The 16,178-nt window shown below is 39.8% G+C and overlaps 1 protein-coding gene across 7 annotated transcripts in view; it reads right to left on the reverse strand.

Moving 5' to 3' along the window:
* Positions 1 to 16,178, reverse strand: part of FAM168A (family with sequence similarity 168 member A) — a 176,423-nt gene that overhangs the window by 68,908 nt on the left and 91,337 nt on the right. The window lies entirely within an intron of this gene.

Raw genomic sequence — 16,178 nt, forward strand, 5'->3', positions numbered from 1 at the left:
TCTTAATGAAGCACATTCTCCATTCTGATTAATGGAAAATCTGTCATTAAGCTCTATTAGCCAGCCAATTTGTCCCACTTTCTTTAGGGAACCATCTCTGACACATAGGCTGACACATGTTTGAAAATGTGTCTCCAAACATATTATTTACACTTCATAAAAATCAAACAATTCCCTCCTAACTAGGCTCACATGATACATGGGCAATTTTTTAGGTCATTAACTTCTTCCTGTAGCACCTCAAGATAGGAAACAAGTCAAATGTTGAAGACAAGCAGTCAACAGCTGACTTGATGACAACTGCTCTGAGATTAATTAGTCTGTCCAGGGTTCTGGAATGAGAAGTGGAAAAAAGAGGAGTTCCCAAGGAGAGGAAGCTGGGGCAATCAAACAGACTTTAAAAAAGGAAAATGCCACTGGTCAATTTCAGAGGATAGACCTTCCTGAAATGTACCCATTGTGCAGCCCTGGCAAAACACCCCAGGGCAACAGGATAGATTAAACTACTACCAGTTAACAAACTGAAACTAGAAGAACTTGAGGATGAGAGTATAGGAGACATATATTTCAGCACAACTTCAGGAAAAAATACTCTTGCAGCCAGAATTATCCAAGAATACAGCCAAGTAACACTCTTTCTCTAAATACAGTCATTCGTCACTTGATGACGGGGATACGTTCTGAGAAATGCGTTGCTGGGGATTTCATCACCGTGTGAACATCATAGAGTATACTTACACAAACTTAGATGGTACACACCTAGGCTATGTGGTACTAATCTTATGGAACAACCGTCATAATGTCCGTCATTGACTGAAACAACGTTATGCAGCACACGACTATAGTATAAGTACTCTCCTGACAGGGTACTGCGAGAATTAAGACAGATCAGAGACATTAAAATACACTGCAAATGGTAAAGTGGCATGCAGATGTAAATGATGACGGTGATGATGTGACAACAACAACAATACAGAAGGCTCCTTGTACATTTTCTCTGCTTGGATCTCTCTTCTACCCAACTAGTTCTTTGCTAAATAAGCCGGGGGAAGGAAGACTGTTAAAGTGCTAAGCAGCACAACGGGCCCTGTAAACATCGGAGCACCCTCCTACAGAGCAGGTACTTGTGTTGCCGATTGGACAAAGTACGAAATTACTTTTCATAACCAAAGAAACTCATCAGCTTTGAAACTGGTCTCCCGCTGCTCCAAAATGAAGGCCACAGCCTCAGAAGAAGATCATGCCTGGGCAGCACTCAACAACAGCATCAACTCCAATCCCAACTAACGACTGATAGAAATGAGATCTGCCAGGAGTTCAAAATTTGGAATAAGAATATGAGCTACTTCTGGGGAGCTGCTCACAGGCAGACAGTGTTCCTGGCTTTCAAGGGAAGGTTGGCCTTTTACAACAGAATCCATACACTGTCAATACTTTCAGGGACAGGCTGAAAATGAGTAGGAAGATCACAAGCTCTATGATCAGGCAGATTTAGGTTCAAACTCTGGAACTGCCACACATCAAATGTGGGGCACAGGCAAGTTCCCTAACTTTTCTGAGCCTCAATTTCCTCTAGCCTCAAAATGGAAAAGAACAACATATACTTTGTAGAGTTGATTTAAGGTGTTTTTTTTAAAAGACAGGTTTATTGAGGTATAATTTACGTATACTAAAACATATCCCTTCTAGGCATACCTATGAACCCTGAAAAATGTATATGGTTGTACAAACACCACAATTAAGATATTAAGTATTTTCATCACCCCAAAAAGTTCTCTCATCTTTGTAGTCAATACCCTCCCCCAACTCACAGCCCATGGCAACCAGTGATCTGTTTTCTGTTGTTGTTTATTTATACACACACACATCAGCTTTCATTTTACAAATTAAAAACAATGAGGCTGAGGAAAGGCAAATGAACACTACAAGATCACAAAGCAAGTAAGGGACAGGATCAAGACTAGCACCTCAAATGGATCAAAGACTTAAATGAAAGAGGTAAAAATATAAAACTCTTAGAAGAAAGAAGAAAAATACAGCATTAACCTTTGTGACCTTGGATTTGGCAATCTTAAATATGATACCAATAGCACAGACAACCAAAGGAAAAAATAAACTGGATTTATCAAAACTAAAAACTTTGTGCTTTAAAGGACATCATCAAGAAAACGAAAAGGCAACCCACAGAATGGGAGAAAATTTTTTCAGATCATATATATGACGTGTGATTTGTATTTAAAATATATAAAGAACTCAGCTCAATAGTTAAAAGGCCAATAACCCAATCAAAAAATGGGCAAAAGATCTGAAGATAGTTCTTCAAAGAAGTTATATAAATGGCCAATGAGCACATGAAAAGATGCAAGTGAAAACCACAATGAGATACCACTAGGATGGTGTATATGAATCAAAAAGACCGATAATAAATAGAAAGTGTTGGCAAGGATGTGGAGAAACTGGAACCCCTATACAGCGCTGGTGGGAACGTAAAATGATGCAGCTTCTTTGGGAAAAAGTCTGACAGTTCCTCAAATAGTTAAACATAAGAGTTACCATATGATCCAGCAATGCCATTCCTAGGTATATACCAAAGAGAAATGAAAATGTATGTCCACATGAATGTTCACAGCAGCATTATTCATAATAGTCAAAAGGTGGAAACAACCCAATTTATGTTCAACTGATGAATGGATCCATACAATGGAATATTTGGCAATAAAAAGGAATGAAGTATTGATACATGCTACAACATGGATGAACTTTGAAAACATCATGCAAAAGCAAAATAAGTCAGACACAAAAGACCAGAAATTGTATGATTCCATTTATAAGGAATGTCCAGAATAGGCAAATCTATAGACAGAGAAAGTAGACTAGTGGTTGCCTAGTGTTGGGTGGGAGTGGATGAGAAGATCGGAGAGGTGATAGCTAAGGGGTATGGCTTTTTGCGGGAAAGGTAAAGAAAATGTAAAATTGATTGTCGTGATGGATAACAACTCACAGAATACACTAAAAACCATTGAATTGCACATTTTAAATCACTGAATTGTAGGGTATATGAATTATATACAGCTTTTTATAAAAAGGGAATGAAGTACTGATGCATGCTACAACATGGATGAACCTTGAAAACATATTAAGTGAAAGCAGCAGTCACAGAAGGCCACATATTATATGATACAATTTACATGAAATACCCAGAATAGGCAAATCTATAGAGACAGAAAGTAGATTAGTGGTTGTCTAGATTAGTTCATGATACATGAAACCTAATAACTTCCAAATTCACATCTTTCTCAAAATAATTATTACAACACTACACTCACACAAACATCCACACCCACATACACCTACTTCCTGAACATTTCTTCCTGATAACTCATTCAAACTCATCATGTCCAAAAGTAAACCCACCATCTTTCCCCAAGCCCGTTCTTCCATCCTGTATTGCCTGTCTCAGAGTTACTGACAATCCATCCACCTAGCACCTAAGCCAAAAACCTGGAAGTCATCCCAATTTCCTCCCACTCTTTCACACCCAATCAATCACCAAGTTCTGACAACCCTACCTTTCTCATTGCTACTGCCCTCTAGTTTAAGCTTCATCTCGTCTGAATTATTACAACAGTCCCAAGAGGTCTCTTTTTCCCATTCTAATCCACTCTGGGTTTTTTCCCTTCTTCTTCCCAAAGCCCCCCATTACATGGTTGTATATTTTAGTTGTGGATCCTTCTAGCTGTGGCACGTGGGACACCGCCTTAGCATGGCTTGATGAGTGGTGCCATGTCCACGCCCAGGATGCGAACTGGCGAAACCCTGGGCCACCGAAGCGGAGGGCGAGAACTTTACTCGGCCACGGGCAGTCCCCTAGTCCACTCCAATTCATCCTTGATATTCTTTCATAAAACACAGGTTGGATAAGGGCATTACTCTCCTCAAAAGCCTTGGGAATAAAATCCAAACTCCTTCACATGGTATACAAGATCCTCTATGCTCTATTTGGGATGGGGCTCAGGAATCTATGTGTTTATGTTCCCAAGGAGATTTTGATGCCCAAAAGGTAGCTGAGGATGTTGCTAGAGACTTTCTTTCCCAAATGCCATTGGTCTCACATAAGCTTGACAGAGGAACTGAGACACAGCAGTGAACAAGAACAACATAAATTCCTCATATTCTAGTTGGGGGGGTGGGTAGAAAGAGACAAAAGTTTTTTAAAGTGAAATATATATTGTATATCAGATGGCAATAAATGCTACAGAAAATCTACTGAGGGTGAGTAGAGGGCACCAAGGGGTGGGGGTAGAATTCTACATAAGATGTTTAGAGAAAGTGACATTTAAGCAAATACTTGAATAAGTTGAGGGAGCAAGCCTTCCAGGTCTCTGAGAGGAAACTATCCAAGTAAGGAAATAGCAAATGCAAATGCCCTGAAGCGGAAGCATGTTTGAGAAATAGCATGGGGCCCAGTTTAGCTGGAGTGCAGAGAATGGAAGAGAAAAGAGCAGGCAGTCAGATCAGACAGGTAATGAGGGGCAAACCTTTCAGGGCTTTGTAGGCCACTATAAGGACTTTGGTTTTTGTTCTAAATGAGATGGGAAGTCACTGGAGTGTTCTGAGCGAAGAATGACATGATTTGACTTAATTTTAAGAAGATTACTGTGACTGTTGAACTGAGATCAGATGGCAGGAAGGCAAGAGGAGAAGCAGATCAGTTAGGATGCTATTGAAATAATTCAGATGAAGGGTAATAGTGGCTTGAAATAGGGTAGTAGCAGTGGTGGAGGTGGTGGTGGTGGGAAGTCATATTTTGGATATATTTTGAAGATCAACCCAACAGGAATTACTAATGGATTCAATATGGAGTATGAGAGGAAGAAAGACGTTAACAATGACTCCAAAGCTAACCTGAGAAACTCGAATAATAAAAATGCTGTCTACTGTGATGAAAACTATGAAAGGAGCATGTTTTGAGTGAAGAATAGAAATTTGGATTTGGATTTAAATTTGAGATGCCTACGAACTCTGCTTATAACAATGCATAATATACAACGAGCATTCTGTACGGGTTAACCATTATCACTATTATAAATACTACCTCTATTACTAGCAGCTACTATTTATTTAATATCTACCATGTGACAGCTACTGTGCTAGAGACTTACCTTATTAAGTCTCTTTAAGTTTAATAAGGTCACAGTGATTTGGCAAAATAGGTATTATTTTCACTATATTATAGGTAAATAAACTAAAGTCCAGACATGAAGTGATTTGCCCAAAATCTCATAACTAAGAACTGAGAAAAGTCAGTTACATATCCAGGTCTGTCTGATTCGAAGGTCCAAGATACTTCCACTGTGCACGCGAATTTCCCAGTCTTCCTAGTCTCCCAATCCAGCACTGGATTCTCCTCTGGAATAGCAGGCTCTGAACCCCCCTTTAACTGGGGGTCCCTTGTGCTCTGTTTGCACTCTGATAGATCCCACCATGAAGGCAATTCATATCTACCTGCTGGGTTCCTGCTGGGCACACATGGGCACTTATAAGAGAATAAAAGCACTGACTGTCTGACTTCTATTCCGGCCAGCTGCCTAGAATTCTTAGACGCCATATCCTACCTATCCAACCTGATTTCACTTCTTCACTAAGACAAGTAGGACAAGCACCCACTGTGCAAGTCCTGCCTAGTTCTCTCTCCAGAGCCAAGTATGGCTCCTGGGCTCCCTGGGCTAAACCACAGTATGTCTACACTACTTGTACCAGCAAACACAACTCTGCAATAGCTTCTCGTCATATTCCGAATAAAATCCAAAGTCCTTATAAAAGTATACAAGACCTTATATGATTTGACCTCACAAATTCATCTCTCTGGTGAACTCCTTCCACTATGCCCTTGCTTTCTCCACTCCAGTCATAATGACCTCCTTGTTCCCTGAATACACCATGTGTGCTTATGCTTCAGGGTCTTTGCACTTGCTTTTTCCCACCTAGAATGCCTTTCCCCCAGATATCCAAATGGCATATTCCCTTACTCCATTCATGTCACCTTATCAAAAATGACTTCCTTAATCAACCTATCTAAAATAGCTGCTCCACATGCTCTGTCTCCTCATCCTGCTTTACTTTTCCTACTGTCATCTATCACTACCTGACATATTTTCTTGCCTATCTGTTTAGTGTCCACCCCCATTAGAGTAAATTCCACAAGAACAAGATTCTGTTTATTTTGTCTTGTACCCCCAGTACTCGGAATATTACCTAGCACATAACGGGCACTAAATACATAGTAGTTGAATGAATAATGAACCATCCTTCATGCTTCCCCAGAACACAACAAAAAAGCTTCAAGGTGCTTGGCAATTCTTGGCATATCCCCGTCAACTATTTGGCTCCACATCTCTCCAGCATGTATTTTGAATGTCCAGAGAAGCCTCCACTGAGAGCTCATCTTGGGCAGAACACACAGTGGTGACATGTGACAGGAAAAACAGACCAAGGTGCTAAAGACTTCCCCACTGGTAGAGCAGGTTTTCATTCCAAGACTGTTCTGCAAGTGACCTGCTGCTGTCCTCAGAAACACCGGGCCATTTCTTTCAAATCAACAGCAAAATCTATGAGCATAAAACGTCAGGGAAAGAAAAAAAAGACCAGGGACTAAGGATGAATACTTGGAAGTACCATATGCACAAGAGGTTGCAGTGTTTAAAATTAGTGTCATTGGGGCTGGCCCCGTGGCTGAGTGGTTAAGTTCGCGTGCTCTGCTGCAGGCGGCCCAGTGTTTTGTTGGTTTGAATCCTGGGTGTGGACATGGCACTGCTCGTCAGGCCACACTGAGGCAGCGTCCCACATGCCACAGCTAGAAGGACCCACAACGAAGAATATACAACTATGTACCAGGGGGCTCTGGGGAGAAAAAGGAAAAAATAAAATCTTTAAAATTAGTGTTGTAGTTTGCAAACTACTTTAAAATTTTCAAGGAATTTTACCATTTACAAAGTGCTTATAGTTTACAATGAGATTTTAACCATTATTTCACTTGATCCTTTGAAGTAATCAATGCAAGGATTACTAATATTATTTGACAGATAAAGCTCAAAGGTTTAATGCATATTGAGATGGATACTACAGGGAAAATAGAAAGATAGTATCTGCCCAAAGGAGGTCATGGTCTAGTTGCAGGGATTTTAAAAATTAAAAATAGGGGCTGGCCCCATAGCCTCGAGGTTAAGTTTGGTGCACTCTGCTTTGGTGGCCCAGGTTCAGATGTTGGGTGCAGACCTACACCACTCGTAGGTGGCCATGCTGTGGTGGCAACCCACATACAAAATAGAGGAAGACTGGCACAGATGTTAGCCTAGGGCAAATCTTCCTCCAGCAAAAAAAGAGGACGATGGTAACAGATGTTAGCTCAGGGAAAATCTTCCTCAGGAAAAAAAAAACAATTAAAAATTAAAGTGCCAAAAATAATACAAAGAGGCAGAACTTCTAGAACACCTAAACTACTAAACAAATCCTCTCTCCAAAAAGCAACAATAAAACTGGATAAGACTGTCCAAAACAACCATTTCAGGCCTCTGAAAATTAACTAAAGGCATACATCAAATTGAGAAATGTTTATTCAAGAAAAATTACTGAACCATAGTAAGAACAGTGAGAATCTATGGCATTTTAGCCAGAGCCTGCCCCTATCCCTCCACCCCCAGCTCCCTGGGGGTAATTCCATCAGAGCAGGCTAGGCCAAGAGGATGACTGCTGCCAGAATGGGCTGATTTAATTTGAAGCTGAGCATAGAAAATCCAACGCCCAGAGTCACTGTCAAGAACAATAGAGGGACAATCTAGGGAACAATGGTAAACAATCCAGGAAGGCCACTACTGCAGCTAGCCTAAGGTCATAATACTAGTTAGGGAAGGCAACAGACCTGCAGATAAGCTAGAGATTTAAAAGGGAGTTCTGGGGAACAAAACAGCCATAGTGGGTCTTGATAAGATAAGACCCGCTAAGGGATCCCTGATGGTCTGTAAGGCTTCACACTTGCTAAGGAGAAACTGGAAAGGGTCTTAGCCATCTACTGACCCTGTGTGAATATAAGGCCTTGAACACACTGAAAGTAAAGGTTGGAGGAGAAATATAAATTGCCCTAACTTTGAATGCATTCCCCAAATGACAAATAGATCCATTAGCAAAGGGTAGAAGCTTTCCTGACCCAGGGTTTAGACCAATCATTGGCTGACTACTAATCTATGCTGATGCAAGGGTGACCTCTAGAAAGCCAAGTTTAAAAATTAAAACAGTAATTTAAAAAATATGACTGGGGGGTTGGCCTGGTGGCATAGTGGTTAAGTTCATGCACTCTGCTTTGGTGGCCTGGGGTTTGCGGGCTCAGATCCTGGGTGCAGACCTACCACCACTGGTCAAGGTATCCCACATACAAAATAGAGGAACACTGGCACAGATGTTAGTCCAGTAACAATCTTCCTCAAGGAAAAATAAAGAGAAAGATTGGCAACGAATGTTAGCTCAGGTCCAATCTTCCTCACCAAGAAAAAAAAAAAGGCCAGAATAAACTACTTGTGTGTTAAATAAATAATTAAATAAATATACATTGTTAAAAAAAAAAAGACCACAGAAATTAGCAGTCACACATTGCAAAGGGGACAGACTCTCTACTCTAAGCAAGTCACTAAATAAACCAAAAAAAACCTCAGCAGGGGCTGGCCCCGTGGCCGAGAGGTTAAGTTCGCGTGCTCCGCTGCAGGTGGCCCAGTGTTTCGTTGGTTCGAATCCTGGGTGTGGACACGGCACTGTTCATCAAACCACGCTGAGGCAGCATCCCACATGCTACAAGTAGAAGGACCCACAATGAAGAATATACAACTATGTACCGGGGGGGGCTTGGCGGAGAAAAAGGAAAAAATAAAATCTTTAAAAAAAACCTCAGCAAATGCACTCTCCTCCTCCTCCGAGAGGTGGGCGGAGAGGATCTGAATCAAGAGTTGCTACAATATATTATCTAAAACATGCAGTTTTCAACAACAACAACAACAAAAATAATAAAACATGCAAAGAAACAGTGAAGTGTAACGCATTTACCAGGGTGAAAAAAAAGTAAACTATAGATATTATTTCTATGGCAACCCAGATGTCAGAATCAGCACATAAATGTTTCAAAGCAGCTATTATAATGTTGAAAAGAACTAAAGGAAATCATGTTTAAAGAATTAAATGAAAATATGATGATAATGAGCCATCATATAGAAAATATCAATAAATAGAAACTATAAAAATAAAAAGAACCAAAAGGAAATTGTATTTTGAAATGGAACATTCAAGAGACTCAACAACAAATCTGAGCCTGAAGAAGAATGAATCACAGAACTTGAAAACAGCTGAATACAGATCACGCAATCTGAAAAACAACAAGAAAAAAGGAAGAAAAACAGAGCCAGTGACCTGTAGGAAACTATCAAACAAACCAACATACAAGTAATGGGAATTCCAGAAAGAGGAAAGGAAAGAAATGGACAGAAAAAATATATGAACACATAACGGCCAGAAGATTCCCAAATTTAATTTAAAATAAACAAACTACACATCCAAGACAAACAATGAAGTCCACGTTTCTAAACATAAAAAGATTCACACCTGTACACATCATAGTAAAAACTGCTGAAAGCCAAGGAGAAATGTTCAAAAGTGGCAAGAGGAAACAATTTATCAGATAAAGGGAAACAACAATAAGGACTAACAGCTCACTTCTCATCAAAAATAATGGAGGCCAGAGGCAGTGAAATGATATCTAAAACATGCTGAAAGAAAAAAACAAAAAACGTGTCTACCAAGATTTCTAACCCCAGCAAAACTACTGTTAGAAATTGAAAGCAAAAATAAAGACATTCCCATATAAATAACGACTGAGATAACTCATCTCTAGCAACCTGCCTTTAAGAAAATGCTAAAGAAATACTAAAACTATCAGGCTAAAAGAAATGGTACTAACGAGTAATTCAAATACAGGTTTTGAAAAAATAAAGAGTACCAGTAAAGGTGATTATGTAGGTAAATATAAAAGACAGTATAAATATTTTTCTCTTTTTTTCCCTCTTAATAGATTTAAAAGACAGCCATATGAAGACAAGACATGGAAACAATCAAGTGCCCACTGACTGATAATCAGATAAAGAAGACGTGGTATATATACACAATGGAATACTACTCAGCCAGAAAAAAGACAAAATCATCCCATTTGCAACAATACAGAAGGACCTGGAGGGAATTATGCTAAGCGAAATACGACAAACTGAGAAAGACAAACACAAGATGATTTCACTCATGTGTAGAATATAAACAAGCACATGGACAAAGCAAACAGTTCAGTGGTTACCAGGGGAAGGGGGTTGGGTGGTGGGCATAGGGGGTGAAGGGCAGCACCTATGTGGTGACAGACAAGAAATAATGTACAACTGAAATTTCACAATGATGTAAACTATTATGAACTAAAAAAAAAAAAGAAGACAGCTATATAAAACATAACTTTAAAACCATATTGTTGGGAGTTGGTATCAAGATGGCAGCATAAGCAGAGTCTGAACTCACCTCCTCCCATGGACACAACCAATTCTCAGAATGATTACGCCTGAGGGAGAACTGAAAACTGGATAAAAAAGAACCCCCATGACAAGGGACAGACCTGACTGAGGTGGAAGAGGCAGAAATTCCTTTTTGGAAAGAAAAAAAGCCACCTAAAAGCCACCTTTGCAGAGCCGCAGAGATTCACGGCCGGTCAGGAGCAATCCTAAGGTATGCAGCCTTCGCTGGAGGAGCAGAGGATCTGAGTGGGGGAGTGTTACCACTATAAGCACCCTTCGGACTCAGTACAACTGGGACAAGTCTCAAAATATCTCGCTTTGCTGGCTATTAACTACAACAGGGAATACCCCTAGAAAAGCTATTGGACATAAGCGGAAAAAGCCAGCTCTTAAAGGGCCCACACACAAATTCACCTGTTTTGGAAAGCAATCTAAAATTACCAGAAAGAAAGATGCACAGTCCTTTCTTAAAAAGAAACTCATCCGATAGGCTCTGGGTACATCTCGGTGAGAGGTGAGACCTGTCCAGGGACTGAGAGATTGGCAGCAGCCATTACTGTGACCTAGTACAGGCATGCTGACACAGACGGTGGCAGATGCTATTGGATTTGTCCCCTGGCCTATTAGCCCAGGGGTCTGCCACACCTACTAGAGAGCTGATTTAATCCAGCTCAGCCAGGGCAGGAAGTCCATCCTAGGGACTGGCCCTACCCAACAGCAAGCCCTCAGACAACTTGTGGGTCTGCATAGACTAGGCACCTGGGTCCTCTGCAGCTGGGTGAGTGGGTCCACCTCCACAAGGCAGGCATGCATGACGAGTGGGTGGAGTGTGTGGGACACTGGTGCGGTGTGTGGGGGCCTCTGCAGTGGGGCAACTGGGTCCACTTCAGGGGGTTGGGATGTGCATATCAGCCAGGACGGTGTTGACAGTGAGTGTGGACCTGTGGGCTGTGGAGCTAGTCAGCTGCAGAAGACTTGTACTTCTCAAACAGCCACATAGGAGATCAGCCCCACCTTCCAAAGCCTGAAAAATTTGGGTGCTCCTATGCCTGGGCCAGCCCCACTCTGCTGCATCCTGAGAGAGCTAACGACAGACTCGTAGGCCAGAGGCCTACAGCAGTTGTAAGCCCCTGAGCCTAGCAACCTCCCACACTTGGGGCCTACTCATTTAACAGAAAAACTGCAACAGGAATGTGCTATTAGACCCTGACGCCAACTGTGCTAGGGCTCCCCAAACCTGATAAAGTGACTCAAGGGTTCAGGCTGAAGGGTCTCAGCCACACGCAGTTGAGAACTACAACCAGCAGGCCAGGGGGACAGCCTAGCCTCCCAGGGCGCTTTCAGCAAGAACAATCCTGCCACCACAGAAGGACACATGCAGCCCACACAGGCATCACTCCTGAACATTTGGAACTGGTGACGAGAGGGAAGCACACTGCCAGGCCTCATAAGGCATCTCTTACATAAGGCCACCTCTCCAGGATACACACCAACAAATTGGATAATCTAAAAGAAATGGATAAATTATGGAATCATACAATCTTCCAAAACTGAATCGAGAAGAAAACAGAGAATTTGAATAGACCAATCACCAGTAAGGAGATCAAAACAGTAATCAAAAATCTCCTGAAAAATAAAAGTCCAGGACCAGAGGGCTTCCCTGGTGAATTCTACTAAACATTCGAAGAAGACTTAATACCTATCCTTCTCAAACTCTTCCAAAAAATTGAAGAGGAGGGGAAGCTTCCTAACTCATTCTACGAAGCCAACATTACCCTGATACAAAAACCAGACAAGGACAACACAAAAAAAGAAAATTACAGGCCAATATCACTGATGAACATTGATATAAAAATCCTCAACAAAATACTAGCAAATCAAACACAACAATACATTAAAAAGACCATATACCATGATCAAGTGGCATTTATTCCAGGGACGCAGGGATGGTTCAACATCCGCAAATCAATCAACACGATACATCACATTAACAAAATGAAGAATAAAAATCACATGATCATCTCAATGACACAGAGAAAGCATCTCAGAAGATACAGCTCCATTTGTGATAAAAACTCTGAGTAAAATGGGTATAGAAGGAAAGTAGCTCAACATAATAAAGTCCATATATGACAAACCCAGAGCTAATACCATTCTCAATGGAGAAAAACTGAAAGCTAGCCCTCTAAGAACAGGAACCAGACAAAGATGCCCACTTCCACCACTCTTATGTAAGATAATATTGGAAGACTTAGCCAGAGCAAACAGGCAATAAAAAGAAATAAAAGGGTTCCAAATTGGAAATGAAGAAGTGAAACTGTCACTATTTGCAAATGATTTTATATATAGAAAACCCTAAAGAATCCACCAAAAAACTTTTAGAAATAATAAATGAATACAGTCAAGTTGCAGGACATAAAATCAACAGACAAAAATCAGTTGTGTTTCTATACACTAACAACAAAGTAGCAGAAAGATAAATTAAGAATACAATCCCATTTACAACTGTAACGAAAAGAATAAAATACCTAGAGGTGAAAGACTTTAAATCAAGAGGTGAAAGATCCGTACACTGAAAACTATAACACATTGTTGAAAGAAATTGAAGAAGACAGAAAGAAATGGAAAGATATTCCATGCTCTTGGATTGGAAGAATTAACATAGTTAAAATGTCCAGACTTCCTAAAGCAATCTATATATCCAATGCATTCCCCATTAAAGCTCCAACAACATTTTTTCACAAAATAGAACAAAAAATCCTAAAATTTATATGGAACATCAAAAGACCCCAAATAGCTAAAGGAATCCTGAGAAAAAAGAAGAAAGCTGGAGGTATCACACTCCTTGATTTCAAAATATACTACAAAGCTATAGGAACCAAAACAGTATGGTACTGGCACAAAAACAGATACACAGATCAATGGAACAGAATCAAGAGCCCAGAAATAAACCCATACAGCTATGGACAACTAATTTTTGACCAGGGAGCCAAGAACATACAACGGAAAAAGGAAAGTCTTTTCAATAAATGGTGTTGGGAAAACTGGACAGCCACATGCAAAAGAATGAAAGTAGACCATTATCTTATACCATACACAAAAACTAACTCAAAATGGATTAAAGACTTGAAAGTAGGATCTGAAACCATGAAACTTCTACAAGAAAACATGACAGTACATGCTTTGACATGGGTCTTAGTAGCATATTTTCAAGTCCCACGTCTGACCAGGCAAGGGAAACAATAGAAAAAATAAACAGATGGGACTGTATCAAACTAAAAATCTTCTACACAGCAAAGGAAACCATCAACAAAACGAAAAAACCTAACAACTGGGAGACGATATCTGCAAACCATATATCTGATAAAGGGTTAATATCCAAAATATACAAAAAATTCATACATCTCAACAACAAAAAAACTAACAACCCAATTAAAAAATGGGGAAAAGATCTGAACAAACATTTCTCCAAAAAAGATATGGCCAACAAGCACACGAAAAAATGTTCAACATCATTAAGCATCAGGGAAATGCAAATCAAAACGACAATGAGATATCACTTCACTCGAGTCAGAATAGCTATAATTAACAAGACAGGAAACAACAAGTGTTGGAGAGGATGTGGAGAGACGGGAACTCTCATACAATGCTGGCCGGAGTGCAAACTGGTGCACCCACTATGGAAAACAGTATGGAGATTCTTCAGAAAATTAAGAATAGAACTACCATATGATCCAGCTATTCCACTGCTGGGTATTTATCCAAAGAACATGAAAACACAAACGCATAAAGATATACGCATCCCTATGTTCACTGCAGCATTATTCACAATAGCCAAGACTTGGAAGCAACCTAGATGCCCATCAAAGGACGAATGGATAAAGAAGATGTGGGATAATACACAACGGAATACTACTCAGCTATAAGAAACGATGAAATCTGGCCACTTGTGACAACATGGATGGACCCTGAGGGTATTATACTAAGTGAAATAAGTCAGAGGGAGAAAGTCAAATACCGTATGATCTCACTTATAAGTAGAAGATAAAAATGACAAACAAACACACAGTCACAGAGATTGGATTGGCGGTTACCAGAGGGGAATGGGGGAGGGAAGAGGGAGGAGGGTGAAAGCGATGATTAGGCACAGGCATGTGGTGATGGATTGTAATTAGTCTTTGGGTGGTGAACATAATATAATCTACACAGAAATCGAAATATGATGACAACTGATATTTATATAATGTTATTAAACCATTACTGCAATAAAAAAATTAAAATAAATAAATAAAGATATCAAATAAAAAAACTATATTGGTGGGCATTTAATACATAAAGACTTAACTTATATTTAAAAAAGAGCCCAAGTAAAGGAGAGGGGCAACGGAGTGACACTGGAATAAAGTTTCTATATTTTACTAAAATTAAGTTAGTTTGTAGCTGAAATAGATTGTATGAGAAGATTATAATAAATACAATAATTTGTGATAAATTATGATACATATTTAATCCTTAAAGCAATCATTAAGAAAATAACTTTTAAAATTTAACTAAAAGATCAACAATGTTAGCAATAAAAAGGAACAAACCACTGATATATATCACATCAATTAACCTCAAAAATATAATGCTATGTGAAAGAAGCCAGAGAAAAAGGCCACACATTGTATGATTCCATTTATATGAAATGTTCAGAAAAGGCAAATCTGAGGCAGACAGTAGGTATTTGGTCACCTGGGACTTGGAGTAGGAATGGGGACTGACAACAGATGACTGCAAGAGTTCTCTCTGGGGTAATACAAATGGCCTGAAACTGGATTTTGGTGATAGTTGCCCAACTCTAAATTTACTAAAAAGCATTGAGTTGTACACTTAAAATGGGTTCTTAAAATGTTGTTATATATAAATTATACTTCAATAAAGCTGTTACAAAATACAAATTGGTGATTCAAGAAATAATTATAGACTTTTCATTAGCTAAAAGCAATTAAGTCATTTAGTTTGACACCCTCGTTTTGTACACATAAACTGATACCTCTTGTGCCAGGCTCTGTGCAAAGTATTACAGATTCAGAGATAACAGGATACAATTTCTGTGCCTGGGGTGCTTATACACAGGAAATAGACAATAGCAATATAGTACTGTTACACTGAGTGCTAGAATTTAAAGAAAGAACAAGTAACCAAAGGGCGGACGGGAAGGGAGAGGAAGGATGTTATCATCGCCACAAGGTGACAATATGCTCAGTTAAAGGATTTCTATTTCTCAACCTCTCTTGTAGTTAGGTGTGGCTATGTGATTAGTTCTGCTCAGTGAGATATAATTGAAATATTGTGTAGGACTTCTGCTTAAAGGCTGCTGAAAGGGAACAGTGTTAGCTAGGGGAGGTGTCTTTCCTTCTTCCTTTACTCCTTCCTGCTATCCAGAATCAGGACATTGATGACTGGAGCTCATCAGCCTTCTTTTCCATGAAATGACCTTGAGAATGGAAGTCTCAAACCAAGGATGGCGGAGGAGCCTGAGTCTTTCTTGATTTCATGGAACAACCATTTCAGCCCTGGACTACTTAGCTTTGTACTTCCTTTACATGA

Source organism: Equus quagga, chromosome 14 (assembly GCF_021613505.1).
Source record: "Equus quagga isolate Etosha38 chromosome 14, UCLA_HA_Equagga_1.0, whole genome shotgun sequence".
Classification (NCBI taxonomy): Eukaryota; Metazoa; Chordata; class Mammalia; order Perissodactyla; family Equidae; genus Equus; species Equus quagga.